This window comes from Neovison vison, chromosome 2 (assembly GCF_020171115.1).
Source record: "Neovison vison isolate M4711 chromosome 2, ASM_NN_V1, whole genome shotgun sequence".
Classification (NCBI taxonomy): Eukaryota; Metazoa; Chordata; class Mammalia; order Carnivora; family Mustelidae; genus Neogale; species Neogale vison.
In genome coordinates, this window is record NC_058092.1 from 47,280,968 (window position 1) to 47,296,171 (window position 15,204).

The window sequence follows — 15,204 nt, forward strand, 5'->3', positions numbered from 1 at the left end:
GGGATATGTAGGTTCATGAACTTGCCCAAGGTCATGCCCCTAACTGGTGATCAGAGAGCTTCAGCCCAGCGTCAGGGGGCTCTGCATTAGCACCAGTAATGATGAGACAGGGTGGCTGGCTGAGGGCCCCTGGCCACCCCCGGCTGCCCACAGGCAGGTTTGGCTCCCCACTTCCTGGAAGTCTATCTAAGGCCAGCTATGGTTCTTATAGGCGCCACTAAACGTGACTAGTTGTTTCATCATCTACTTTATCCCAATCCATCAAACACCCTTATACAAAGGCCAAATGAACACTTTTGTCATTAAGCCAAAATATTGCAATTTTAGGCCAAAAGGTTTCTGCTACTTTTTTCCACAGTCTGCAGTAACAAAACCTAGCAGACGACAAAGCAGTGCCCGACGCAACTGCAGTATGGCAGGGATGCAGAGAGTGGCGGGTGACACAGCTGGACAAGCAGGCAGGTAGAGATTCGTAGGGCCCAGCAGGAAGAATAGATTTGTATTCAAGTGTTAAGGCAGGCCATCTGTGGCAGGAGACTTCTGCTCTCTTCTGCTTCCTGGGTACCCAGCGGCACCACACTTCCCAGCCTCCCTTGGAGTTAGCCACAGCCCTGAACCTGACTTCCAGCCCATGGAATGTAAGCAGAAGTGATGGGACTCATTTCCGGGTGTGGCCCGTTTAAGTTGCCTAGGCTCTCTCCTTCCTCCTGAAATGACGCCCCCAGGGTGCCTCTGAGGGAGCAGGTGGGCTCAGGGTTCCACTTATGGATCATCTTAATGATCCCCTTATGGATCATTTGCCTGCAGGGCTGACTCCAGGTGTTGTCTCTCTCCTAAATGCCAGCCCCCACCTCCCCCCATGTCCTCATCCGTGACCTGCCCTTATGGTCAGAACACCCTCTGCCGACCCACACTGTTTGCTAGAAGTACCTGGGAAGTTCTGTCTCCCTAGATAGAGGTTGCCCTTCACCAATGAACAGGCGTAAATACTCCAGCTCTCTTCTCCTAATGGCTCAATGCTGAGCTGGGATCTACAGTGTCTCTAGATCTTGATTTGTGGGATTAGGCTAAAATTATCTCCTTGGGCTTTTGCTTGATACTACACCCTTGTCTGATTTCCTTCCCTTCCTGGTCCTGCTTCCCCATGTTTGCATCAGTTTTTCCCACTTAAACTTCCTACAAATCACTTTCATATGAATCCTGGTTTCAGGGTCTGCTTCCAGGAAATCCAATCTAGGGGATCTTTGAAATCATGTGTTAAGAAGGCTTGAATGACTCTGTAGAGTGGGGCCGCCCTGCTGAGCTTTGCACGCATTCAGCCTATAACTCTTACATGTGAGCTGTTGCATGAGCTCCCCTTGCTACAGCAGCTAGCCTTCCCCAGCTGATACACTAAAAAAAGTATTAAGCAGAAGAGTGACTTGATATCTCCTATATTTGCAAAATAATTTATGGCTCACATACAGGAGCTGGAGGGTGATAAGTGAAATGAAGAGACCCATAAAGCAATTCTCATAGAAGTGTAGGAGACAATCAGCTGTGGCTTCTCAGACCTGGGTGCAGGACATTTGAATGTGGACATTCCAGGACACACTTTGGAGACAGAAATGAGATTAGCTGCTGTTAGACCGGGTAGGGGAAAGAGGAGGAATCCAGATGTCCTAAAATTCTGGATTGGTGATTACAAAGCTTGCACAAATGCAAATGATGAAGCATCACTACATCTGAAAGTAATGATGCAGTATATGTTGACTAATAGAATTTAAATTTAAAAAGTTTAAAAATAAAATAAAAAGTCTAGTGGCAGTATCGTAGCCAATGAGGTTTATCCGAGGCGCGATTATTGCTAATTGAAAAAGTCTAGACAAGCGATGTATAGATCATCTCACGATCAAGTGCTGTACTTGTACAACAAACCTAGAGTTGGTCCCGCTGTAGGGCTATCTTGGTCCACTTTACAAAATGTCTCTTGCTTTTCCAAAGTAAGGAAAAAGAGAGGCAATGGTGAGTCAGGAGTTACCAGTCAAGCACAAACCGTGACCATGGCCCCTCTTCCGGGTCTCCTCTCACCTGGGTAGACAAGCTCCCTCTTACTAAAACCATAGTTTGCAAATGGCACTTGAAGAAACATTTTGCCTGATGGGATATTATTGAAGAACCAAGATTTAGCAACAGGTTATGGACTAGGGCCCTTCCATTGTGAGAGAGAGGCCTCACACAGAATCTGCAGGGTGTGCAATGATGATCAAGACGGGGTCTCTGTTTCCAAGGAGGAAATGTCCTGCCAAACAGATGGTTCAAAAAAAAAAAAAAAAAACAGATGGTTCATCATGAGAGACTATGGACTCTGAAAAACAATCTGAGGGTTTTGAAGGGGCAGGGGGTGGGAGGTCGGGGTACCAGGTGGTGGGTATTATAGAGGGCACGGATTACATGGAGCACTGGGTGTGGTGAAAAAATAATGAATACTGTTATGCTGAAAAAAAAAAAAAGATGGTTCATAATCTACCCCCACACCTCAAAGTTTAATATGCATATTAAGTTAAATATATATTATGGGTAATATCAGAAGGCAAAAAGATCATTTGAATTTCAGTGCCTCCAATTTCCTGCCTTTTCCTGGGCATCACAAAAAACACTGTATAGTCAGGGCTTTCTTACAGGCCCACCTGTCCCCATTTGCTTTCCTCCTTCCCACCTGGGTACCCCTTAAGGGCTTCCCACAGAAACCACCCCCCCCACAGAGGCCTTGCTCAATTAAGCATATCTTATTTTCTGTATATCTGATGCTTTGATGTGTGGCAGGAAGCATTCCTCCCAGGATTAGCTAATTCCTAGAGACAGTAAACAATTTTTCCTGGAGTGCACTTCTCAGATGCAAATAAGCCAATCCAGATCCCATACCTCCTTCCACCCCCCAACACTCTAGGCCACTTCCATCTGCCCTAATCACCCCAGGGCCAAGTACTAAACAACCAGGGACAGCCCCTATGCCCAGAGCCCACTGAAATTATTCAAACGAGCCAATAATATACCTGCTTAGACCGCCTCCAGTTCCTTCCTACAGAAGTCACAGTGAAGACTCTGGCCCAGGGTTCCCCCCCATTCCCTCTGCCTCCGGACCAAGCCTGGAGCTTCCATTTGGACCCTGGGAACTGCTGTGACCCCTCCTCTGGGGATCTGTGGGCAATCAACTATGAATGACAGTCATCTGACCTGGCGGCTTTGCCATACCTAAATAATAATAAAAACTATATTTTAAAACACATGTCCCCAGCAGAGCCCTCTATCTCATTCCATATCCCCCACAATAGTCCCTTCCTCTGGGAGCCTGGTGTCTGAGATGCAAGCCCCGTCCTAGTCCCTTGTTTGGAATCCATGAGTCGCACGGTAGCACACGATGAAAAGCACGGTTTTCAGGGTCGGAATGGCTACGTAACCCAGGGAAGTTCCTTCGGCCTCACTGTGCTACATCTTCCTCTTCTTCATACAGGGACAGTGAAAGTGCCCATTTCATAGGTGTATTGTGAATGAGGCAGTGGAGGTGAAGTGCTAAGAACAGAGCCTGGGATGTAAAATGAATTCAATACCTTGTCAGTGATCGCCACCTACCACATGTGTGGGGAGCAAAGAACGGTAACCAAACTAGCAGAGGCATCTAAAATGTCACCTATTGCCTCACCAATGCCTTCTGCACACACAGACTGAGGGATGGGCAGTGGGGAGGAATGATTGCATATTCATAAGCACCTCCAACCAAATTAATTGATAGGGTACGATAGTAATAAAAAGAATTAATTTCCATTTTAATAACTTCGCATGCTACATGTTAAGTATAGATCCGTATTACTAGTGGTCACACAATTTCCCCTTTGCATCTGTTCCATGTTGATTATGATGTCAAGAAAGCAAAAGTTAAATCCCTTTTTAAGGAAGGAAAAAAAAATCTAATTTAATAACATTACAATCCTGTTGAAAGCAGGATTAAATCTTAATAAGGGTGGAAGGATGTTGTGTTTCATGTCTGTTCCTCTTGAAGCCCCGGCAACTTGTTCGGGGCCGGAGACCACGTTGTCAGAGGACTTCACAGCCCACCCCAGCCTCATCCTCCGGCTTCCAGAAGCGGCGGCAATCTCCAGCGGTGCTGACACCTTCATTTTCACATCTCCCTTCCCGGTTTTTTTTCTCATTAAAGCAGCTTGATTCTGTAATTTCTACCAGTACAGATGAAGATAAAATGACTCCCAACTTTTACTTTGACCTTATAAAACTATGTAATTGGTACAGAACCTTCAGGCTAAATGAGTTTCCTTTGGACGGAGAACCCTGGTCAGAAGAATCATAGAGTTAAAAATATGCCACATGTCCAAGTAGAAGCAGCTCACAAACTGATGTTCTGTTTGCCTGTATGGAAACTCGGGTCCAACGCCGATCTCATGGAAGTCTAGTGTTTTATTTATTCATTTTTTGCTCCTAAAAATAAATCGAATCGCTCAAAGTGCAACAAAAAGCATCCATCTCAATTCTCTCTTGTTTTACCAAATCTCACAATTCTGAGAGAATTCTCAGAACCCACAGAAACTGGGGCTAAACTCCTAAGAGTTGCATATGGGGCCCAAAGAGTGGCCCCGGTGTGATGCACCCTCTCACCTGTCCCTGCTTCGTCACACCTACGGGCCAGTTACACATTACAGTTCCCCAGACGGGCCACGCTGGGCCCTAGCTCTGCACCTTCACACTGGCAGGCCTACATATCTGGAATATTCTCTGCCAAACTCCCACTCCACCTTTCAGCTCCAATGTCTTCTCTTTTTTTTTTTTTTTTTAAAGATTTTATTTATTTATTTGACAGAGAGAGATCACAAGTAGGCAGAGAGGCAGGGGAAAAGGGGTGGGGAGCAGGCTTCCTGCCAAGCAGAGAGCCCGATTCGGGTCTCAATCCCAGGACCCTGAAATCATGACCTGAGCCAAAGGCAGAGGCTTAACCCACTGAGCCACCCAGGCACCCCTGCAGTATCTTCTCTTATGAAGTCCTTAATGCCTTCCTCCCTTGATGACCCTGGGCAGAGGCTCTGTAATGCTCTTGGAATCTTGAGCAACCTGCATTTAGAGTGGTCCAACTACTGCAGGGATTAACTTCCTTGTCTCTTGCAGGTGGCGATCAGTGAGGGTAGAAGCACATTCTTCCATCTGTTTCCCTACACAGCACCTAGAACAAGGCTCAGCGTATCTCAGCTGATGTCTGTAGAATGACTAGTGAGAACCTACATTGCGTGGTGCTCATCATACATCAGCCACAGCTCTCGATCGTACCCCGCCCATACGCATTCAGGTGAGCCCCCCAACCCCAAGCCACTCTTCCCACCATCCTCATGTTCCTCATGTAGGACCTGAGGCACCGAGGGGAGATAAAACCTGCCCGAGGTCACACAGCTAACAAGTGTCAATGCACAGTGTGAATTCCAGTTCAGGCAGTCTGTCTGTAGAACACAGACCTTTAAACACTGCCGCCCACCCCCCCGCCCCGGCTCGGGGACAATCCCCCAGATTGACTGTCAGCTCAGCCTCCTCTAATGTGCTAGGACCGGTGCTGGTGTTTCTTGTGCTCCAGGCTGTGGAGGACTTGCAGGTGGCATTGGGGCTGGCGTGGAATGAACGCTCTGCTCAACGAGCCCCTCTCCGGAGAGACACATCAAGGGATGGCACCGAATTCTGACTGCTGGGTGGTCTACCAGGCAGCTCTGCTAATCAGAGGGCTCACGCCCCACACCAACCTCCCAGCTGAGGCTGTTTAAATGCCCACATGGTTGAACCTTTGGAAGGTTGATAAATAATAGAAGGTACAAGTACTCCTCCTTATCTGCTAAGGATCTTCGTTATCGTCTGTCACGGGGCAGGTCAGTTCTGCACAGGAAGGTTTGCTTGTTAAGCTGAGCCCCGGTCACAGGTGGCTGCTGAGTTAAGGGGCAAAGAAATAAAATGAGAGGGCCATGCATACAGAGATGTTGGCTCCTTTAATGGCCCTCTAATAAAAGCCCCGTTGGACTTCTTGCCAACAACCTTGGAAGCATGCTCCTACTTGGGCATGCCAAGGCAGGTCCGACTTATGGACAATATCTTAACAGTACCGTATTTAATAATCAAAGGCTTTTGTTGTTGTTGTTATTGTTTTAAGATTTTATTTGTAAGTATGCCCTACACCCAACATGGGACTCAAACTCACAACCCCAACGTCAAGAATCACATGCTTCCCCTGACTGAGCCAGCCAGGCACTCCCAGAGGGAGGGAGACTTTTAAAATGTTTTATTATTTTTTTTAAATCTCCAATTGTTCATATATACAACCAACATTTATCTGATAGTCTGCTGTGTGCCAGATACTGTGTAAGGTACTAGGAAGGCAGAAATGAAACAAAGCAACACCACCCCCCTCCTCCCCCTGATAGCTACCATTTACCAAGTTGTTACTATGTGTCAGGTCTTCAGAAGACCCTATACATCTAAGGCTACACATAGGAGTGCTTGTTCTGTGCTAGCAACAAATGCATGGCATATTGAAAACACAGGCATAAAAGGAGGAGGAGGGGAGCAGGGAGAAGTCCTCACAGGAAGCAATCGATGGAGGCAGAGACAGTAGCTGGGAAGGGATAGCCCAGCGAGGACAGCACCTGCAGACTGTTCTCACGGAAGCATGAAACAGCGTGAGCAGCAGCTCAATACACCTGAAACCCACAGTTCAAGGAAGGGGACAGAGAGACTTAGGAAGGAGCCAAGATATTCTAAGGGGACAGAGAGATTTAGGAAGGAGCCAAGATACTCTAAGGAGCTTAGATTTATTTTGATGGAGCACCCTTGAAGGGTTTTAAATGAGAAGGAGGGAGGCTGTGTTTTGTCAGATTTGCATTTCAAAATGAGTGCTCCCATCCAGCAGGAGGAGGGGGAGGTAAGCACTGCAAGAGGGGGGGTGTGATGCCAAAGTTCAGTCATCAGACTCAATGCAAAGGGGTCTATAATGGAAATATGTACAGATCAAATGTCCTGACAACGTATCCTAGAACTAATGGGTCACTGAAACATTAACGCATAGTTGCTATGTTGTTGATTACCAACTATGCTAACTAGAGACTAAAATTCTCTGTCCCTTTGGGACAGATCTTGTTAACAACATGTTTCCCATCTGCATATCAACTTCTCCATCAACACGAAGGGATATCATGGGGCCAGTGAAAACAGGGACCCAGGGATTTAATTCAGTATTAGGAAATGGATCCTTAAGTTGTTAGGAAAATGATACACTTTATATATCTCTCCAGTCTCCAGGAGGATTCCAAGGTTTAAAAAAAAAAAAAGTTAGAATTGATAGGAAATTCAGAAACTATATAGCCCAAACCTTTCAATTCATGGATCCATATCTTTACCTCTTCAGTTCTCTGCCTGGAGAACCCTTTAAAGCTGAGCCACCTGACAAAACCCTACTTGTCCATAACCCAGGACATCTCAAAGTCCTTCGTATTCTGTAGCTTTCCTTGAATCCCACAGGGCTAATGACTCCTTCTTTGGGTCTCTGATGGTCTTATTGTTTGGGCTTTACTTTTTCATTCTATAAAATGGGATCATGATCGGGCCATTGACTGAATACTCAGCAAAGTCAAATGGAGAGGATAATCTCAACCTGCCTGTTTCATGGAATTGTTAGATATGCCAGGCACCTGCCTGTCGATCTCAGATCTCTTCTCTGTCCTTCTTTGTCAAGTTATCTTGCTACAGCAGATGACATTTCTCTAGCTGCCTTGAGGCTCTTGGGTTGTAAGTTTATATGGCCAGTCTGAGGTACTGTGGGGTGGCTACAGGGTAAGAGGAGAGAAGAGGTCAGGGTATTTCAATCCCCATCTCTTCTGGCTTTAAACATTGGCATCTCCAGGAGGAGTAGCATCTCTTCCATCGTTCCTTTTAGTTTCTAGCATCTGAAGGTGACCCCAGTCTCTGGGATTGGCTAGAACCACCTTCTTCTTCTGTTCCTCTAGTCTGAGGATTACAATTGCTTCTTCTCATCGCTGGTCTCTGGCTAGCCACAATTTCCCCTTTGGATTCTCACTTCTTCCATTATCCATGCAACCAATTCCCGTATTGAATTTCTCCTGTTTGAAATACCTAGAAAGCTTTCTATTTTCTTATTTTTTCTATTTTCCAAACTGAGACACTAGTCAAAGAGAAAAGGGCTGGAGAAAATAGGTAATATTACTGACAACATAGTCTATCAGGGTCTTGTTCTGGTTGTTCAATTCTTAATTTCAAGATAGCATAGTGGTGAGGGTTACAGACTTTGTCAGAGAGACAGGTCTCTTGGGGCTCAGTTCTGTCTCAGTTTCAGCCTTGGTTTCTACTTGTGTAAGTTAGGGATACAAGAAATATCTACATGGAGAGTTTATGAGGATTACTGATAATATGTAAAAAGCAATTAACACAGAACCTGACACATCATACTCAGTGTTAGCAATGATTATTAATAATGGATAGTAATAATCCAAATAAACCTATGAGGCTGGTATTATTATTCCTCATGACATGTGAGAAACCGAGGTTCATAGATGTGAAGTAAAATGCCCAATGTCATATAGTTGATAGAGGCTGAGGGATACTACGATTAAAACTCTGGTTCCAGGGCGCCTGGGTGGCTCAGTGGGTTAAGCCGCTGCCTTCGGCTCAGGTCATGATCTCAGGGTCCTGGGATCGAGTCCCACATCGGGCTCTCTGCTCAGCAGGGAGCCTGCTTCCTCCTCTCTCTCTCTGCCTGCCTCTCTGCCTGCTTGTGATTTCTCTCTGTCAAATAAATAAATAAAATCTTTAAAAACAAAAAACAAAAAACAAAACCTCTGGCTCCAGGGATGCCTGGGTGGCTCACTGCATTGGCCTCTGCCTTCAGCTCAGGTCAGGATCTTAGGGTCCTGGGATCGAACCCCGCATCAGGTTCTCTGCTCAGTGGGGAGCCTGCTTCCCCTCCTCTCTCTCTGCCTGCCTCTCTGCCTACCTGTGCTCTCTGTCTGTCAAATAATAAAACTAAAAACAAAACAAAACAAAACAAAACACAAACAAAAACTCTGGCTCCAAAGTCTTTGCCTTATCCACTAAACAGCGTGGGCTCACAGGTGGAAATACACAACCGGAAACGAGAAAGGATGTTACAGATGCAGGCTGGAGCTACTTGGCTCCCTAATCATGTAAGTGCACTTTTGTAAGGAGCAGAGCTCAGGGGGAGCCAGAACTGTGGACAGACGCTGTCCCGTAGGCAGACCTGCAGCACCTCGGTGATGGCAAGCTGGTCAAGGTTGGTTGCGGGATGAGCTTGCCCCTGGGGATGCCGCACCCCCACCCCATGATCTGCTGGCAGAGGGCTGTGGAGTGAGCCTCACCTTCTCATTACTGTCCTGCTGAGGGGGTAAGGACTAATGGACTGCAGGTCCAGGGGGAGAGTCAGCAGCTCCACACAGCTCACTCCCCAGCATCCAGGCCTGATCCTGTGACCTGAGCTCTTCCCACTCCTGAGGCTGCTGGCATTAAGATTCCCTCATTACTGGCCATGCAGATTGTTCCTGGCGATAATGAGGTGGCAAGAGAGGAGACTGTCCTGGGGGAACTTTCGGAGAACCAAGCCTTCCACGGTGGCTGAGTTCCTAACCTGCTATTTTAGAAAATTTCTCTAAATTGCCAGGAATAATTTTCTCCAGGGAAACTCTGACTTCTCTGTCTTTCTTAGACTATGTACCAAAAGACGTGTATTTCCACACTCACCCCTTCCTTCCCTCCCATCTTTGTTCTCTTCATTCTTCTCTCTCTGTCTCTCTCTCCCTTCCTCTCTCCCTCCCTCCTTCCCTCCCTCCTATACTCTTTCTTTTCCCTTTATTCTTCTAATCCTTCATGTGACATAGTGACACAAGCTTTGGAACAAGCTACATTATGGGTTCAAATCTCAGCTCTGACTCCTGGTAACCAGAGATTTGGGGCATGTTTCTTAACCTTTTGGAGTGTCTATTTTCTTATCTGCAAATGAAGATTCAAATTCTCAGGATTTTGAGATTATTAAATGAGCTCATTTATATAAGGAGGCTTATAAAGTGCACGGGCACCTACCTGGCACAGAATAAATGTGGACATCATCCTATATTCAGCAAAGTTTTGTCGAGTTGAGTATTATGTGTGAAGTCCCATGGCAGTAACTGAGGGACAGAAGAAGACTTGATTTCGCTTCCTGAGGAATTTTCTCATTTTGATACTAACGAATAACCAGGGATTTTGGATCTTCCTAAGCTAAATAAAATTAAATATTTTGCTGGGTGTATATCAAATAATCAATGGGACATAACTGTTCTTTTTCTAAAGCCAATCAAACTGGGTTAAAGGACTCCACGGTAACTGAAATGTTTGTATAGTCCAAACCACTTACTTGGGATGAAGCTCCATTCCCTCCACAGGACATGTTTACAAAAAGAAAAATGGAGGGGTTTTTTTGTTGTTGTTGTTTTTTCCCCTATTCTTTATATTGATTCTATTTTCTATTGATTTTTTTTTCTAATGTAGGATTATGAACAATCTTAAATCCTCTGAAACTAGAAAGAACATGAAGGTAACGAACAATGAAACATCGTGATTTTTATTTGCATTTCTTAATTACTAATGCAGTTGGATATACTCCATATTAGTTTTCAGTTGTACTTTGCCAGTATCTCTGTTTTATGATTTTAACTGGTTACTATCCATCTGGTATCTTCTGAGCCTGAGAGTTAACTTATCTTTGTATCCTTTGTGCAGTGTGGTGCAGTTATCTCCAGAGTGATTTGAAAAAAAGTGTGCCTACGATGTTCCAGGCACTGGTGCTAATGCCTGGGAGGTAGGAGGTTCTCAGGGATACCCTCTAAGCTCCATGATGCCTGGATTCTGTGGACCACTCTTTGAATGAAGGAAACTGATTTGGTGCCAGTGGCCCAGGTTCAAAGACGAGCTCTATTGCTTACTGGCTGTGTGACATTGCGCAAAGTTGCTTCAACACTCTGGGCCTCAGTTGCTCCCACCATAAAATAAGGATAGTCTAGAGAAGCTCTAAGATCCCCCTAAGTCTTGTTATGACATAATATTTGTGCAACATGTTTATGTATAGGATGAAAAATTATATTCAAATTATAATTATTTTAGGAATTCTGTTTCATTTTTCTATAGATTATATCAAGAAGTGGTGTCTATAAGAAATATAATGTGGGCCATGAATGTGAGCCACATATGAAATCTTAAATTTTCTGGTCAACGCCTTTAAGTGAATAAAAAGAAACAGGTGAAATTAACTTACACGGTATATTTTCTTTAAGTGAATATAACCAAATATTATCATTCTAACAGGTGGCACTAGCTATATTTCCAGTGCTTGGTAACTAACCCCGTGGGGCCCATAGCTCCTGTGTTGGGTGGTGAGTTACGGAGTGTGGCATGGGGGAGGCTGGCCTTTTCTGCTGTCACTGCCCTCTGGTGGATGTACAAACGAGTGGCATCTCACAGAACAGGTGGGGTGGGTGCGAGGAATTCCCTAGCCTGGGTGTCCTACCATGATCACACGTCCAAATCAGAAACCCAGATAGTAAGGGGATGGTGCAGACGTAGGCCACGGGAGAAGACACGAAAGACCCTCATGTCATTCCATACATGTGAAAAAGATGGGCTCTTGTACTAACACTGGAAGTAAACAGGATCATCTCTGTGAGTTGAAAGTCAAGTTCAGAGACTGTTTATTATGAATCTAGAGGGGAAACGTAAATAGCCTGAATGATTTCCAACTCCCTTCCAATGACAGTTATGCCCAGAGTCCTTCAGCAGCTACCTTAATATCCTCCGCAGGGCCTTTTGAGTCTTCAGGGAATGGATTGATTGCATCTGGTAGGTTTTGATTCTTTACAAATTGGTACCAAGCACAGAATACATTTTGTGACCCTTCAGTAAGCGGAATATTTTATTTGCTGGAATAATTCATTGGAATAGCAGAAAGACCATGGGTTTTGCAGTCAGACTTGAATTTATCATTTGCTATGTGACCCTGAGTTTGAAATTTAATCTCTTTGGACTTCAGTTTCCTTATCTGAAAAGTGGGAATGACTCTTAGTTTGCAGGATACTCTTAGTATTGAAATGATGATTATCTGTTCAATGAATGTTTATTGAGCACATATTATACAATCAGGTATTGCATGGGGTGCAATAGAGTAAATAAGATATAATCTGCTTCTTCCTCCATAGGGCTCTCCCTGGGGGGAAAACAAGTACTTAAAAGCCATTAGTGTTTGAAAGAAGACACTCAGGGCACTATGGAAGCATGAAGTTGGGAAATTTACGGGGTAGGTCTCAGGCAGGGCCCCCTGAAGAATGACATTAGATAGAGACTATAACAGTGAATAGAGACCTATTCACTGTTAGAGATCAAAAAACAAAAAATCTAGAAAAGGATTTTGTATGGAGAGGTGTAGGAGGGTGGATAGAGCAGTGTTCTAGGCAGACAGAATAGTATATGCAAAGGCCCTGAGGCAAGAGAGACCATGGCTCATTTGAGGATGTAAAAGTAGTTCAGTCCAGAATTGCAAGAGGAGACTAATGGGACTGGAGATTAGTGGGCCAGATCCGGTAGGCTCCTGTGAGTTGAGAGAGCTTAGGCCTGCATTTGGAAGGCATGGAGCTATTGGCAGGCATTTAACGGGAGAGTGACATTGTTGTATTATTTTCAAGTCTTTCTGGCTATTTCTGACATGGATTCAATGACAGTGTGGAGCATAAAGTGGAGACTACAGCAGGAATAAGGGTAAAATATGATGGAGTTTTGGAAGTGGTATGTGTAGTGTGATAGAGAGCAGGGGGTTAATTTAAGCAATATTTAGGGAAATAAGAGACAATTAACCAGATCACTCTATCTTCATGAGTTACTCCGTGGCATGTGGCTGATAGGATTTGCCTTGCTGGTGTCCTCTTCCTTAAGCCACAGCCTCAGCGAATAGGTGCTGATGCTCTGCTCCCTGCCACATGCTGACCTAGATCCTGCAGATACCATGGCAAACAAAAACAGACCAAAATTCCAAATCTCAACGAACTTACATTCTCTTAGAACTATGATGAAGATAACATATGCTACAGTAGGTATCAGTGAATATTGATTCATTCTTCCCATGCCTTCCCCAATGGTGATGGAAACCTGATTTCTATATTTACATTTAAATAACACTAGAAAATCACTCTGCAAGCTACAGGAATGCTGTGATTCCAAACAGAAGTCCAAGACCCCCACGGTGTCCACTAGTGTCCACAAGTACAGGTTGATAAGACCCTGGTTTGGATCTGACTTCCCATCATCTCACCTACACCATAGGGGACCACATTACTACCCGCGCCCCACGTTCACTTGTATGTAATGCTGAAGAGAAGGAAAGAGATGGAAGAAGTTAGCAAGGAGATATAGAGCTGATCAGGACCTTCTTCTTGCCAAGCACGAACTACACACCAGCACCATGCTGGTCCTTTCTACCCAAATCTGCAGGTGTGCCATTATCAACCGTGTTTTACAGATGAAGACACTATGTCCTACAAAGTTCCCAATGTTTCAGTCCTGGCTCAGTTATGTATCAATTGTAAGTCTCTTAATCCCGAATCTCCTTTCACATCCTATATAAAATTGGGATGAAAATGTCAATTTCACCAGGGGTCTTTTTTTCTCCCCGGTATCAAAAAACACAGTGTGTGTAAAGTGCTTGATGCCCAGGATAATTATCTATACATTTTAGTCACCTTTACTCCTTCTACTCACCTACCAAGAGAGATAACAGAGCTGTTCCTAGATCTACAAAAAAAAACAAAACAAAACAAAAAAAAAACAAAAAAAAAACAAACCAACAACAACAACAACAACAAAAAAACCAAACTCTTCATAACTTAAAGACTCTACTGTGCAGAGTGTTTTCTCCACTCCTCCATCCCCCTTCATAATCTCATGCCATTCACTCCTGGCCCAGGCTTCTTGGAGTCCACGTTTCCACCAGCGGACGTCATGGGGATGCTGGCTTCTCTACTTACAGGTGCAGACCACCATATTAATGAGAAGTATTTACACGCTGTGGGCTGAGAAATCCACAACTTCTTACTGAAATGAAGTCAGGGCTGGCTGCAGTGTCGCTGGTTACTGCTAGACATAAAACCCATTATCAGCTCATTGGCCACTCCGACATAAAACTGCTTGGTCCCTCAAAGATATTTCCCCACCGAGGGGCTACGTTTAATAAGAACCATGGATGACAGTAAAAAGCACATTTATTTCCTATAAACTACAGAAAGTCTTTATTGCTTATAGGATAAATAACAGGCCTCTCTGAATTACTGGTCTGTGATTCCACTGAGGAGGTTTGGGTCATGGACCACAGTGGGGAGAAACTGCTGTTTTAAAAAACCAGGTCCTGGAGTGGAAGAGGCAAAGGAAGAAGATGAGTTTCTGCATAAAAGACACGACAACCTGCTGTCAAGCAATGGTCCAGCACAGGAATATTCTCAAGGGCACGGGTAGCCTTTCCACTCAACGGCAGGAGGCCTAAAGCAAAATTACTAAGCAATAAAAACATTATCTCGTCTAATAATTATGCTGAGAACATCATCATAACCCATCTTTTTACTGGCCCCTTAAAATTCTCTGGGAAATAAACAACATGGGATTCTTATCCCCATTTGACAGATGGGGACCTGTGTTAATGCGAGATCCCCAGGAGGGCAGAATGTGCCCCTGTGTGTTGCAGAAGACAGTCCTTTAAAGACCATGGGCTGCAGATCTGGCCCCTATTAAATCCTCCCTGACCTGGTTGCACTGAGTTCCCACTGTGGTGCATCCTTGCTGCTTCTCGAAAGCTCCGGTGTGCTCTGGTCTTAGGGTCTGCCTTGTCTTTCCTTTCACCTAGAACCCTCATCCCTCCAGGATCAGCATGCCCTTCTCCCTCAACTCTAATCAGATTGTTGCTCAAATATCACCTTCTAAATGATCCATCTTGCCACTGTGTTTCCACCAGCAACCCCACTCCAAGCACCACTCATCTCTCTTTTCTGCCCTGCTTTGATCTGTTTCAGATCAGATCCCCATCAGAATGAGCTCCACAACAGTAGAGAATTTTGTTTGCTTGGTTCACACCTAGCAGCTAGATCA

General features: G+C 44.8%; 1 pseudogene; it reads left to right on the top strand.

Moving 5' to 3' along the window:
* The first annotated feature begins 1,794 nt into the window (after positions 1 to 1,794).
* Positions 1,795 to 1,915, top strand: LOC122901477 (annotated as a pseudogene).
* The last annotated feature ends 13,289 nt before the right edge of the window (positions 1,916 to 15,204 follow it).